The sequence below is a fragment of the Pseudochaenichthys georgianus genome, unplaced genomic scaffold, assembly GCF_902827115.2.
Source record: "Pseudochaenichthys georgianus unplaced genomic scaffold, fPseGeo1.2 scaffold_666_arrow_ctg1, whole genome shotgun sequence".
Taxonomy (NCBI): domain Eukaryota; kingdom Metazoa; phylum Chordata; class Actinopteri; order Perciformes; family Channichthyidae; genus Pseudochaenichthys; species Pseudochaenichthys georgianus.
In genome coordinates this window covers 70,781-84,580 of record NW_027263220.1, presented here as the reverse complement: position 1 = coordinate 84,580, position 13,800 = coordinate 70,781, and the positions used below count along the sequence as shown (strand labels likewise).

General features: G+C 42.2%; 1 protein-coding gene across 2 annotated transcripts in view; it reads right to left on the bottom strand.

Annotated features, from left to right (window-relative positions):
- The window catches only part of LOC117443725 (calpain-5-like), a 53,550-nt gene that overhangs the window by 21,894 nt on the left and 17,856 nt on the right, over positions 1-13,800 (bottom strand). The gene's annotated exons all lie outside the window — the stretch shown is intronic.

Genomic DNA, 13,800 nt, shown 5'->3' with positions numbered 1-13,800 from the left:
TCGATACATGACACATATTTCCCAGCAGAGAAGGTGTAACAAGGCCAGTGAATATTTCAAAAGGCAGTGATTAAACATTGTCTTAACAGTAGCCTGTTGGAAGGAAAGGCGCTGACGCTGAGTCGGGTGTGCTCCTGAGCTGAACAAAGAGTTGTGTCCTCTGGCACTGAAAGGAGGTTATGAGCTGGCAGAGTGTCTCTAGTGTCAGAGCTGAAGGCAGAGACAGATCCGGACACACTGCAGGCTCAGGTGCTCACAAGAAGAGAGATGAGATATAGGAGGACAGAAAAAGGTCCTGGCAGCCTAGAGACACAGAACATGTGGTCACTGGTGGACAGGTGGAACCTTTACTTTAAAGGCTCTACTCCGTTTAGTTGTGTTTCAAAGAGCTAAAGGATTCCTCCAATGTGCATCAACCTGAGGCACAGTGCTGACCCTCCCTCACACACACACACACACACACACACACACACACACACACACCATATCTGAAGAGGTCAAAGTTCACTTGATAAGTCTATATAATCATTCTCCCTCTCCTCTGTGACTGTGGAGTCTCTGGTGAACCTACAGCTGCTGCACAGGAGGAACCAGGAGCACAGAGAGGCTGGAAGTGAAATGTGGAGCAGGGCGTTAGCCGGAGCTCTCGACCAGCACGAGGTAAAGACAGGGAGGATATAGAGTCTATATCCTCCCTGTCTTTACCTCGTGCTGGTCGAGTATATTATAGACCCTCTAGAAAGGACTTCTGAATGGGCAAGGCAAACAAACCACAGCACGTACATGTATGAGAGGCAGAGCAACCAAATGATAGGACAGAGAAGAACCAGTGCACACACCCAGCAGCACCGCTAGCATGTGGGACAAACTGACCAATGGATGTACAGAATCCAGTGCCCCAGGATTGTTTAATAATGTGTATATGTTATTGTCAATATTGTAATTATATATTGACGGTGATGTTTTATAGTGGTTATAGTTATACTTTTTTCTACCAGTAAATGTCTGCATTTTCACTCTCCGACGTGTTTATAATGCGCCAGCGGACGTCCTGAATGTGCGTCTGCTGCTGTGGGGAAACCATGGAAACCACAGTTTTCTATACAGCGGACTACAACATGGATGTTCAATAAGAACGAGGGACTGCTGTGAACTCATCTGGAGACTCTGCTCCGTGCTCTGATGCTGCTGCTTTGCTTTATGAACGTGGACAACAGAGAAACATATTCTTCAGGACCAAAGCTGGAATTGAAATAAAAAAGGAAAGTGAAACTTATGCTCGTCCCCCTCTCCCTCCGGTCCACATTAATACCAATGATCCCAATACGTATGATTGTATGAACTAAAGATCTTAAAATCAATACAAATGTATTTATTATAAACGTTAGTCCTTAACATCTATCACTGTGTATATCACCATTCAAACATCTTTTAAAAGTTGAACAAACCCCACACAGCTCAGTAAAGACTGAAATGTTGACTATTTGATAATTTCAGTAAAAACTAACGTTCATATTTCTCTTTTTGATTATAATACTGATGAAAGTTCAGAACAAAGCACTTTGGCAACTTACCACCTACGTTTTAAAAAGCTTAATAAGCACCGTAACTTTCATGATATCATTTCTCCGTCATAATCGGTTGTTTCCGTGAACGGCCGACTGTTGAGTGACGGCAAATGCTGCGGCCGCAATGCATTGTGGGGCAGCATTTTCTCCTCTCCTTTCGGTAAGGGAGGTCCAGTGGTTCCTAAGCTAAAGGAGGCTATAAAGGAAGTTTGAAACCTCCTTTCCTTTCATCTAGAGAATGGGCACGGCACTTAACATGGCTGCCACTGAGGGACTTCCAGGTCATTTCACTCCGTTAGGAAGGTTCCTCAGCTAAATGGACTATTGGAACGCAGCCTTGGTGTGAAAGCGCCTAAGGATGTAATATCAGCCATTTGATGTTAATATGATCCCATGTGCTCTTTATTCTGCTTAACATTTTAAATAGCTGCGGTACATATACAGTCCTCTTATGTGGTCCTGTCCTTACATTGCAACCTTTAAGGTCTGTTTGAAGCGAGTGTTCTGGATAGATATACCTCTAAATCCATATCATTTGTTCTTGGATTAGACTTTAATTATGAACGCAGACACATTTTTGAAATCATTCGTATGCTGCGCATCTTAAAATATTACAAAAATGCTGGGGGAAGACCTCGCTGAAATGTTTGCATAGTTGAAGAAAGACAATGTCCATGAAAGAGGAATGGTTCAGTTTAAGTACACACATTAACGCACAGTTGACTTTTCCTGCTTCTCCTTTTGGTGTTGTTCCGTTAGCGGTTATTATTCCGTGGTTTGTGGCATGTTTGGTCTTGAGTGCAGTTCTTGTTACTGTATCATGACTGTTTAGAAATTAAAATATTGAACATGAACTTGAACCTCAAAACATGCTTATTTGATGTGTTCATCCAACTAAAATAACACTGACCGCTGTAATAGATCAACTACAAATCTGTCTTATAACAGATCTATTGCTGCACATTAATAATAATTTTAAAAAAAATGTGGGGGGCGCCTTTCAGCACCCAAGGACACCTTACAGGGCATAGTGTCAGGGTGGGGCGAAGCAGGCAGGACCCAAACGCAGATCTCACAGGAAAACACCTTTATTGCAGAAGGTCAAATGGAAACAAAACAGAACTCTTCCCCGTGAACAGTCAAGACACACAACAATACAACAACGACCAGAACTTAAATACACACAAGACTAATCACACAAGCAAGACACAGGTGAGGAGGGAGGAGAGAACACAGGGGCACCAGGGGAACACAATCAGGGAATCAGACACAGGAGGGCAGACACAGAGGCCCGTCTCAGGTCGGTTAAATGGAATCCTTGCGTCCCTCACTTGCGTCGTTTCCCTGCCTCTAGTCCCTCCCACCACAACACACTCTCACTCCCTAAGCGTCCAATAGCGACGTTTGGTCAGTGTCCGTGGCGTCCAATTGTGACGCTCCGAGGCTCCTTCAGCGTCATAAAGGGACGCAAATAGCTTTCAACTGATTGCAATGTATTCCCATCTGCGTCGGGATTTGACGCTCATGGAAGCACGGCATTCGTTTATGTCGGCTGCCCTTAAAGGTAATGTGAGCGTCCATTCCCAGGAGTAAAGGATGGCAGAAGACACTACACTACCCAGAATCCCCAGCTATCGTTTGGACTACACCATGTGCTCTGTTTGACAAACCCCCAGTCCTCAAGCTCTGTGATTGGAGAGTGTGCTCCGAGGGTTAAGCCGATTCTCGAACAGCACTTGAAATGGGATGGAACCACGCAGACTGTCCAAAACTGGATTTGAACGGGTCCACCGCGTCCCCCCCTCCCCCACCCCGTCCCCAGAACTACACATGCTGGCTATTCTGTTTCGCAACATGTTCTCTATGGCACATCTCTACTGGGAGTTGTAGTTTTAAAAGACGTTTTCGTATTTCCCATAATAAGAAGTTGCCAGTATTAAACTGTGTACATCCCTGGAGGTTTAGGGGACAGGAAACACTCACATTTAAAACATATAATTAATAAATGGGTGAAAATTGCTTGTGCCCATTATGGGCAGTATTAATATATATACCCACATGCCAGCTAAGGTCAGAAGAGCTTTATTTAACAGCTGGTCTTATGTGTGTGACCCCTGTGATAACATTACATTACATTAATTGATAAGCCTGAAACATGCACTTGTCAAGGTTCAGAGGCACATTTTGCAAATATGGCAGTAGCCATCGATCAGCTTAAGATAAGATGTACTTTATTGATCCCAAGTTGGAACATTTGCGTTACATCAGCATGTGTAACAGTTAAATATGCAGTTGTGTTTATTTGAAAATCATTTAGTATAATCACACAAATTCTGTGTTTTATATTTAACAATTCTGTGTTCTTTATTTATTGATTGTTCAATACCTGACAAGGCTGGAGATGAAATATCTACATACATCTTATAAGAGTATAATACATTATGTATAATATCAGTTAAAATAAGTGCTTCAACATAGTTAACATTGCTGGAGGTATGCACAAATATTGATAGATGTCTTGTAATGCACTATTGAGGAACCTGCAACCCAAGTTTTTCATTCAGTGCAGAACTACACCACAGTTGTGTAGGCCTATATGATATGCCAATAAACCTTAGAAAATCTTGAAATCTTGAAAGGGATGTGCAAAATAGTCATTACATACAGTCTTTAATTAACTATTAGTAGAGAATAACGAGTAATGAATATACTTTATAGGGATCCTATTAATATCTAATAATAAAAATAATTAAATTCAATAACATGCTTTAACCACCAGGTGTCCCTTTATATCAGCTGTGCACCTTTATGGTGTAAATACAGCCTATCTACCAATTGGATCAAATATAAAAGTGAGCCGAATTAGTGTTGATACTGCAAGGAGACGCATTGTGTGAAAAGAAATGTAAGATGTTGTTTAATGGCTGATATATTTATGATCCACATCACGTTTTCAGTTCCTCATGTTTGTCTAGAGGTCTTCTCATCAGGGCTCTATAAATACAGAACTACGGCAGATATGTAATATGTAATGCAGCCGAACCGTGTATTACAATGCCGTTATGTGATGACTTTCAAAGAGAAAAGCAAGCACACTCGGAATAAGGTATTATTATTTATTTTTTTAAATGTTTTCGGTCTGTTTCCGGTATTTGTTAATGACAGTGTGCTCTGAGATGTGAGACTGGAATTGCACAGGGGGGAAATAACGTAGGCTATCTTTAGATGCGGATGTTGTTAAACTAATATGTTTAGGCTGTGGACCAACACTATACATTGACGGGGAAGGGGGTAGCAATAAAGATAACACCATTAAACAGTTACACAACATAACAGAAATAATATCGATAGCAGCGTCCCTAGCAACCACCTTGGTAACAATGAAAACGTCGCGATTTCCTGAAGTAATCTTCGTAATAACTAGCAAACTAAAGATCATGTACATCCACTGCACACATAATCTGAAATAACAACTCATATTTCTCGCATCAAATGACATCAAAACGCATTTTAATGGCCAAACTAACTTTAAAATAGGCATTTTCCACCGAGAATAAAACGATGTTCGGCCATGTTTTCTTTTTCTGCAGGGAGAAATTTGAAGATCATGTGAAGTCAAACAGAGCACATGGTGTAGTCCAAACGATAGCTGGGGATTCTGGGTAGTGTAGTGTCTTCTGCCATCCTTTACTCAGAAAAAATATTTGTTTCTCCGAATCGAAGGGGAAAAATACAAAAGCATTGCACACAATTTAAACCAATCAATGTTGTGTAATTATCAAGGATAATCTGGTGTTTTTTAGTCGATTAGTAGTGCAGATCAGGGTTTCCGTTAGCCGGTAATTACCGGTTTTTAGCTGGTACAATTTATAAAAAACCGGTAAATTCAAAACCTGACGGTCAAAATGTCTGGTAATAATTAGGGAGGCTCCGATCGATCGGCCGCCGGTCATTATCGGCCGATATTCACTCTTAATAGTTTGATCGGTGCTCTCTATAAAGGCCGATCAGGAGAGCTGGGTCTGAGCGATATGGACATAAACGCGAGTGAAGTGTAACCGGACGCGAGAGAGAGATCAGATCGGCTGCTGAGTCTGACCGAGACACGCAGCTCTGCATAATCACCTGAAGCCCCGCCCTCTGTTTAGCGCGCTGCAGGCGCTGCATGAGAAACTGACGGGCTGTCAGGAGAGAGAGAGAGGGAGAGAGAGAGGATCCGTTTCTCCCGTGTTATTATTCAAAGTTGATGTAAACTTCTGAATAATGTACGTTATCTACTACAAGTAGTTTGTTTGAATGTAATAATTATGTTGTTTGTTGTTTGTGGAATCATTTATTGAAAATGAATCTGAATTTTTCGATCTGTTACGATTATAAACTGAAGCAATATAAAAATGAGCCCTGTGAACTGAGTTTTAAACTGAAGCATATCTGCTCATAGTCCGGTAATTACCTGCTTACGGAAACTCTGCTACACAACTATTATTATTATTATTGAAATATGACCGGTAAGTTTCAAATTTGTCCGGTAAAATAAATTCTGCCCGGACATTTGACCGGCGAGAAAAAATTCTAGCGGAAACCCTGGTGCAGATATCACTGTAAAATCAATCGACAGTCACAGGAATACTTACTTCCGGGTGTACAATTCTCCGTTATCCAATGGGAATGGACGCTCACATTGCCTTTAAGGGCAGCCGGCATAAACGAATGCCGTGCTTCCATGAGCGTCAAATCCCGACGCAGGTGGGAATACATTGCAATCAGTTGAAAGCTATTTGCGTCCCTTTATGGCGCTGAAGGAGCCTCGGAGTGTCACAATTGGACGCCACGGACACTGACCAAACGTCGCTATTGGACGCTTAGGGAGTGAGAGTGTGTTGCCCACCAGGGAAACAAGGAGAGACGCAAGGAAACCACGAGAGGCAGGGAAATGAGTTCTAAGAGCAATGGGACGTCCTTTCCTCCGGAGCGTCACGTGAGGCGACGTCCGTTTGTGATGACGCCGCACAGCTGATCGGCTGACAGCAGCCAGCTCCCCGTTATTTTCACAAACACCCCCGCCTCTGTTAGTACACATTTACTGACACACACATGTGTATCATCTGTTGTAGACCCAAATAAATAAAATAAAATAAGAACTCATTCTCAAAAAAGATAATCGCCATTCTTAAAATGTATAAACGAACATTAGTTGGATTAATATTGATCAGAGTGCACAACATAAATAAAATAATTGAGAGAAGAAAAAGAGATATATTATCTATCAAAACCCAGTTAGATTAACATTCATTGCACACTTTGTTTGTTTGTGTGCATATGTAGCACATTAACATTTTAATAGCACTTAATGACTGAATGGAAATGACAATAAATGAAAATTTAAAACGAAAAAAGCGATCAAATGTTTCCAAAAAATGAATAAAATGATTTGTGACCACTTTGTTGTTCAGATATATCACATATTTGTAACTAAATGAAACATGAATTGAAACAAAACATGGTATAGACTGAGGAGTGACTCTCGTGAGGTTCATGTGTTTTCTTCACTCCGCTGGGAAACTGCTCTCATGTCAAGAAGCATCAGATCAGTGCGTGCACTGCATCGTCCAATCAGTGAGCGATACACAGTAACGTGTAGCGTACAGGAAGCCAGTGTAGCTGAGTGAGAATGGGGGTGATGTGGTCGGATGAGCTTGATGGGACGGCCAGTCAGAAGTGCATTGCAGTAATCAATCCGGGATGTGACGAATGAGTGGACCAGGATTTCAGTGCTGGGTTGGCACCAGGGCTCTCCACTAACCTTTTCCCCATCCTCCCGGAACCGTCCGAAATACAATCTAAGCCGTCCCGAAATTAATGTGGACCGTCCCGCATTTAAAATGTTAGTTTTTCGACATTATCATTAGTTAAAATCATTCAAAGTGACCTTTAACATAAATAAAACATTATACAAATCATTAGATGATAATTCATCAACCTTTTTATTTGAGTAAATCATTCAATCACATACACAAAGGCCAAATATATTTAAACAAACACACAAACGAGAAAATGACTCTAATATTGAATCCAATTAACAAACAAATCCAACTCTGTCCTGAAGACATTACCCAGAGTACCCGCTAACAGGATGACGGCCTGTCAGTCAGGAGACCTTTACGAACGGCCCCCTCGCACTAGGGCTGTCCCGAATACCATTTTTCGGGCTCCGGATATTCGGTAGTAATCAGCAGCGAATATTCGAATATTCGGTGCGGAGAGATTTGTATTTTTTTTTCACATTTTTTTTTTTTCCCAAAAGGTTTCATAACACGCTCCGAATCCGAGACACCTGACAACACGCTGTTAAGCAGAAGCGCAGAAAGAGCATACTATTACGATGTATATGTATTTATTGTCTCAGTACTCGCAAACATTAAAACGAAATGTGTCCTCTGCATTTAACCCAGCGCAGCACCCGGGAACCACATCTGGTTCCACATTCCGTCTATAACATTTTACAACCTGAACAGTCAACAAAGATACAAAACACATATTTCAGCTGCCAGCTTCATGTTGCTGGCATTGTCGTGGACAACGGCTACTCGCTTATAATTCGGAATGGCAAAGGCGTCCGCCACTTCTCCAAGCTGTTCTGCAATATTTACTCCCGTATGGTTTACTTCCATTACTTTGGTTTCCAAAACAAAGTTACAGAGTTTCCACTCGCGAGTTATGAAATGACAGGTGACAGCCATATACGCCTCCATACGCACCGAGGTGGTCCAAATGTCCGTTGTAAAACTTACGGCAGTTGAGTTTTCAATTTGAGTTACAATTTGGTCTCGGTGATCGCTGTACTTCAGAGACATGGCATCTAAAATACTGGAGCGTTTGGGGACAGTGTAGCCGGGCTCCATCTTCTTCATTAATTTTCTGAAGCCTTCGCCTTCGACTATGTAAATGGGTCTCATATCCATAGCGATGAAATGTACTATGGCATCTGTTATCTCCATCTTTCTTTTCTTCGTTATCGTTTTTTTTTTTGCTGTATTGTTGAGGATGTTGATGGCTGGGATGCGTGGGGATGCACCTATGGCCACAATGTATTATTAGGCTGAGCTACTCAACTTTATGCCAATAATTGCCTTAGCCCCAGATGTTCCCACATTACTCCTATTATTTTCACTATGCTGATAAAATTAAAAAACTAATATAAAAAAACAATTCGGTTGCTTGCTTGCAACTATTTTCCAAGCAAAGTAAGTGCACGTTTTTATCATGTTTAACGTTACTGTTTAAACGGCGGATAAAGCAGCTTCATCATGGCAACTTCACAACAGCTAAGCTAAGCTAGGCTACAGCATCCCGGGCCCTTTCTCATTTCATCAAATCCCCCTCCTCGACTCCTCTGTCCTCCGGTAGTGACCCGGAAATGAATTTTAGCGCGCCATGTTGAAGGACATACCATTTCTCTAAATGCACGTCGAGGACCGAGCATCGAGCATCGAGGAGGCTCTCTGGAGGAGCTCTAACCGAGGATACACTGATGGGTCCTCCATGGTCCTCCACGGCTCCTTCGCAGATGCATTTCCGGGAACAGAGATGTTTCAAAGAGTCGTGACGCACGGCCGGACTTATCTCAGCCAATGACAGCTCTGCATGCATCCCCTGGATATTATTTTAGAAACTGCTTTCATCGCGACGTGATGTTTACAGAGAGAACAGCTGTGAGGTCCTTGCAGAAAGCAGAGCAGTGTGTATAATATATATCGCTCAGTATAACAGGCCTACTCTCTTTATTTGCTTTAGTTTAGTAGATATCTACAAACAAAGAGTCGATATTTTTCTAAAACCATTCAGTGCTTCACAATAAAATACACAACGGCTGTAGCCTGTTTTAGGAGCTGTATGTGCGTGTGTGTGTGTGTGTGTGTGTGTGTGTGTGTGTGTGTGTGTGTGTGTGTGTGTGTGTGTGTGTGTGTGTGTGTGTGTGTGTGTGTGTGTGTGTGTGTGTGTGTGTGTGTGTGTGTGTGTGTGTGTGTGTGTGTGTGGTACAGTGTGTGCGTAGATGCAGCGGACAGACAGGTCTGTTGGTTTGGTGTCCTCTGCTTACTTTTAATACTTGTAAATACAACTTTTGGCCCGTAATTTATTTTCCTCATTGTAGCGACCAAAGGGGAGAGGGGGGGGATATATCCAGTCTCTGATAGTGTTACGAGTTATGAGAGTGCTCTATTTGATTCTGAAATTGTATTTATTTATATAAATATATACACATATATATGTGTGTGTGCGTGTCCGCATCTGTAGCCTGTTATTGTCTCATTATACCGCACTGTGAATGAATCAAAGTAAATATAGAAGTCATCATGAACACATCTGTCCATCAGACAGAGGCTGCTGTGCCTCCTGTCATCATTAATGGACGTCTCTTTAAAATGACCGCTCAGAGGAGAGGAGTTCTCATTTCTCTAACCGCCTGCTGCTTCCCCTCCTCTCTCCTCGGTTCCCCTCCTCGGCTCCTCCGCTCGCATCTCCTGTGGGCGAGACTAAGTATCGAGGATAGGAGTCGAGGAGGGGAGTCGAGGAGGGGAGTTCGAGAAATGAGAAAGGGCCCCGGTGACTTTTCAGAGTTGTTGTGCCACCGTGGTAGGCCAGTTTCTTATCACATATTTGGCACACTGCCTTCTTTTTACCGTCGTCCAATTTAAAATGGTCCCACACAGCTGAAGTCTTCGGCATTTTATGGGTGAAACGAGGTGAAGCGAGGTGAAGCGTGCCGTTTGCGTTCGTGACTGTGAACAGTGAACGCAATGTCACGAGCACAGGCTGAGATTGTATATATTTCCGCATTTTAACAGTGCAATTCAAAAGTATAAATATAGTATAAGAATATGGCAATTCGCCTTTATTAATAGCATACATTTAGAAAAATATATTAATTTGTTTGAAAAATATTTTATTTTTAAAAATATTTTTTTGTTTGAAAAAAAAAAAAAAAAACGAATATCCGAATAATGAAATTGAAACCCGAATAGTTGGCCAACGAACGAATATTCGAATATTCGGGTACAGCCCTACCTCGCACACAGACGGGAGAGAGATCTCGTCTGGATTGGAAAGCTCGAATACATCATAGACGCATGTTGTAGTCTTTTTGCATTTTAGAAACGGAGTTGGTGAAACTAAAACTGCGATATAATGTGTATGTAGCAATAACACACAAGACATTTATTATTTAAACGTCTCCAGTACCGATAAAAAGTCCGATAGCGTCGGCGCTTAACGTTACCACTGTCTTTAATAATTCCGGCCCAGGGCCCGTTTAACACCGGGGCTCGGTACCCATCCCTCCCTGGGGAGAGGCAGCATATTGCTAAGGACTAAATACGATGGAGGGTTCTCTTCTCAGCCTTATTACCCATAGGGGATGAAGAGGAGTAAGTAAGTAAAGAGGCCGGCGCTCCAGGGTCTGGTTCTGCTGTGCGTTTTTAACGGTAAAACATTTCAGAATTCCTCCACGGGATGCCATTGTTCATCACTCAACCCGCGAAATACACACACTCAGTTCATAGCTAGACCCGCGGATTTGCGGGCCAGGAATTTGCGGGCACAGCCAGCTGGGTGGCTGGCTGACAGCCAGCGGACCAGCTGTAGCTACTTTCAAGGGTTGCTAAATGTTGTGTGTGTTTGTGTGGACAAGGAGGTTTAATAACTGTGTGCTACACAAAACGTGCAGTCAGTTTCATTTTCATCGCCGTTTGTAGGGTATTTTTATTTTAACTCTCGTCCCAAATTCGTCCCAAAATTCATCCAGCTCCTGATGTCCTCAAGGCAGGTGGTGAGGTAGGGATACATTGGCTTAGTATACAAGTAAGATAAGGAAACCAATGTGGGTTAGTCCTTTAAATAATTTATTTTGTTTAAAATATATACCCTCTTATAAAATATGTTTACTTTTATTAGGTTTTAAGACTATTTTGAATGGCTTTAGGCATTTAGATCATCATTGTTCTTGTTCACACTGGCCTCCTGAAGCGATTTTAATGGGAGTGTCAAAATACATATTCTCCATTCTGCGTAAATATATTGTATATTGTGTCATGCAAGGATTTTTATTTAGAGTTTACCATATCTGGTAGCTATTTTGAAAAGACGGTCTTATTACAAAGTTCCCTCTTTTTGTCGCTTAGCTCAGCAAGGAAACTATTGAATATAAAGAACATCATTTGCACTGAGACTTAAGAAGGTACTCCCATGAGAGACAGCTTAAGCTCAAAGAGAAACAATCTGAATGTTTCCTTTCTATCCAAATCTATCACATTGATCCATTGGAGTGTTTTACGTTTCCTGTTTAATTATGCAGCTGTTCAAACCATCAATAATTGACAGTAAAGCATATCAGAAAGACTATAAAGAACAAGCTGGAGTTGTGTATAGTTTGGCACTGTATTTGGTAAACTGGGAAAATACCCCAAAGTTCATGTAGTAAATGAACAGGATGTAAACAGGAGAGCTGTTAGAGAAGGCGATGTTTGCACCTTCGATTCTGTTGAATACATCTGACCAAATCTTTGTGTCTGATGTTTCTTTGAGCTGCATCTCTGGGTGTGCGCACTGCAGAGACAGTGCACAGTGCACAGAAGCAAATGGAAGCTAGAAAACCATTAAGCAATAGCTCCATTACCAGCTTCATGTTTCACCATCACTCATACCAGATAAACCAGCTGCAGCGGTTGCACTGCGTTAGAAACTTCCCTAAAAACTAGGGATGTCCCGATCACCTTTTTTTGCTCCCGATCCGATTCCGATCATTTGATTTTGACAATCTGCCGATATCAATTTTAACCCGAAGAGCCGGCTCGTTCGGCTCCCAAAGGGCTCTTCAGTTTACCACATATTATACCTTTTAATTAAATCAAAGGTAGCCCTGTTTTGACTAATGAGTTCTATGTGTACACATATACCACTTAAATTATTCAATACATCCTTTGTACTGAAGTATTCAAAAGTAAAAATGACATGTTTAATATAAATGATTTTCTGTGGCCAATTGTTTTCATTGCATTGACAGACCCTAACTCTCTGATCCCACCCAGTGAGATAGCAACACCTATAACAACTTAAACATAGATGTTTAAAAAAAGGGGCTACTGTATGGACATTTTAAAATTATATTTAAAGAAAAGGCCCTGACAAAACAGCAGGGCTCTAGTTCAGTATTAACGATAGAACAAAAGACAGCAGCAGCTGACATCAAGTCTTTGCTGAGCCGAAGGATAATCATAAATAAATAACAGTGAAAATAAATATATTGCAATGCTCAAACCAGCAGCATCGAGCAGCCTCTAATCCTTGGATATGACATGTCACTGCATGCACGCACGGAGCAGCTGGAGCGCGGAGATCATCATATCATTCCGTCTTGTATTACTTAACAAACATTTTTTTAAATGACCGCGAACGAGCCGGCTCCCGTCGTTCACTTAAAAGAGCCGCTCTTTGAGCGACACATCACGACTAGCCACCCAGCATTTTAAAAATGTTTTAAAGATAATATTGTTTCTGCTTGGGAAACACATGGAAGATACGAGAGTATCCTGCATTAAGGTGTGACACAGGATTCTCATCAGAGACCATCTGTTTACAGCTTCTGGAGGGAACTACTGTTTTCTAAAGACGTTAGTTACTCCACATGGAGCTGTGGGAAGTCTAATCACATGTGTTGGTTAGCTCTGAGGTATGGGTCTCAAGATTTCAATTACAAATCGAAGATCGATTAAAAATGAGTTTTCAATTTCAATGATCAAAATCAGGATCAGTGAGTCTCCACGTATTTATTTTTCTCAAACTTGACACGTCCAAAGAAAACATTATGAGTGATGTGAGGCTCTTTCTTTCGGCCCAATTTAACCCCTGCCTGTGAGACCCCCACCTGTGAGACCCCCACCTGTGAGACCCCCACCTGTGAAACCCCCCACCTGTGAGACCACCTGTGAGACCCCACCTGTGAGACCCCCACCTGTGAGACCACCTGTGAGACCCCACCTGTGAGACCCCCCACCTGTGAGACCCCCACCTGTGAGACCCCCACCTGTGAGACCCCTCACCTGTGAGACCCCCACCTGTGAGACCCCCCACCTGTGAGACCACCTGTGAGACCCCACCTGTGAGACCCCCACCTGTGAGACCCCCCACCTGTGAGACCCCCACCTGTGAGACCCCCACCTGTAAGACCCCACCTGTG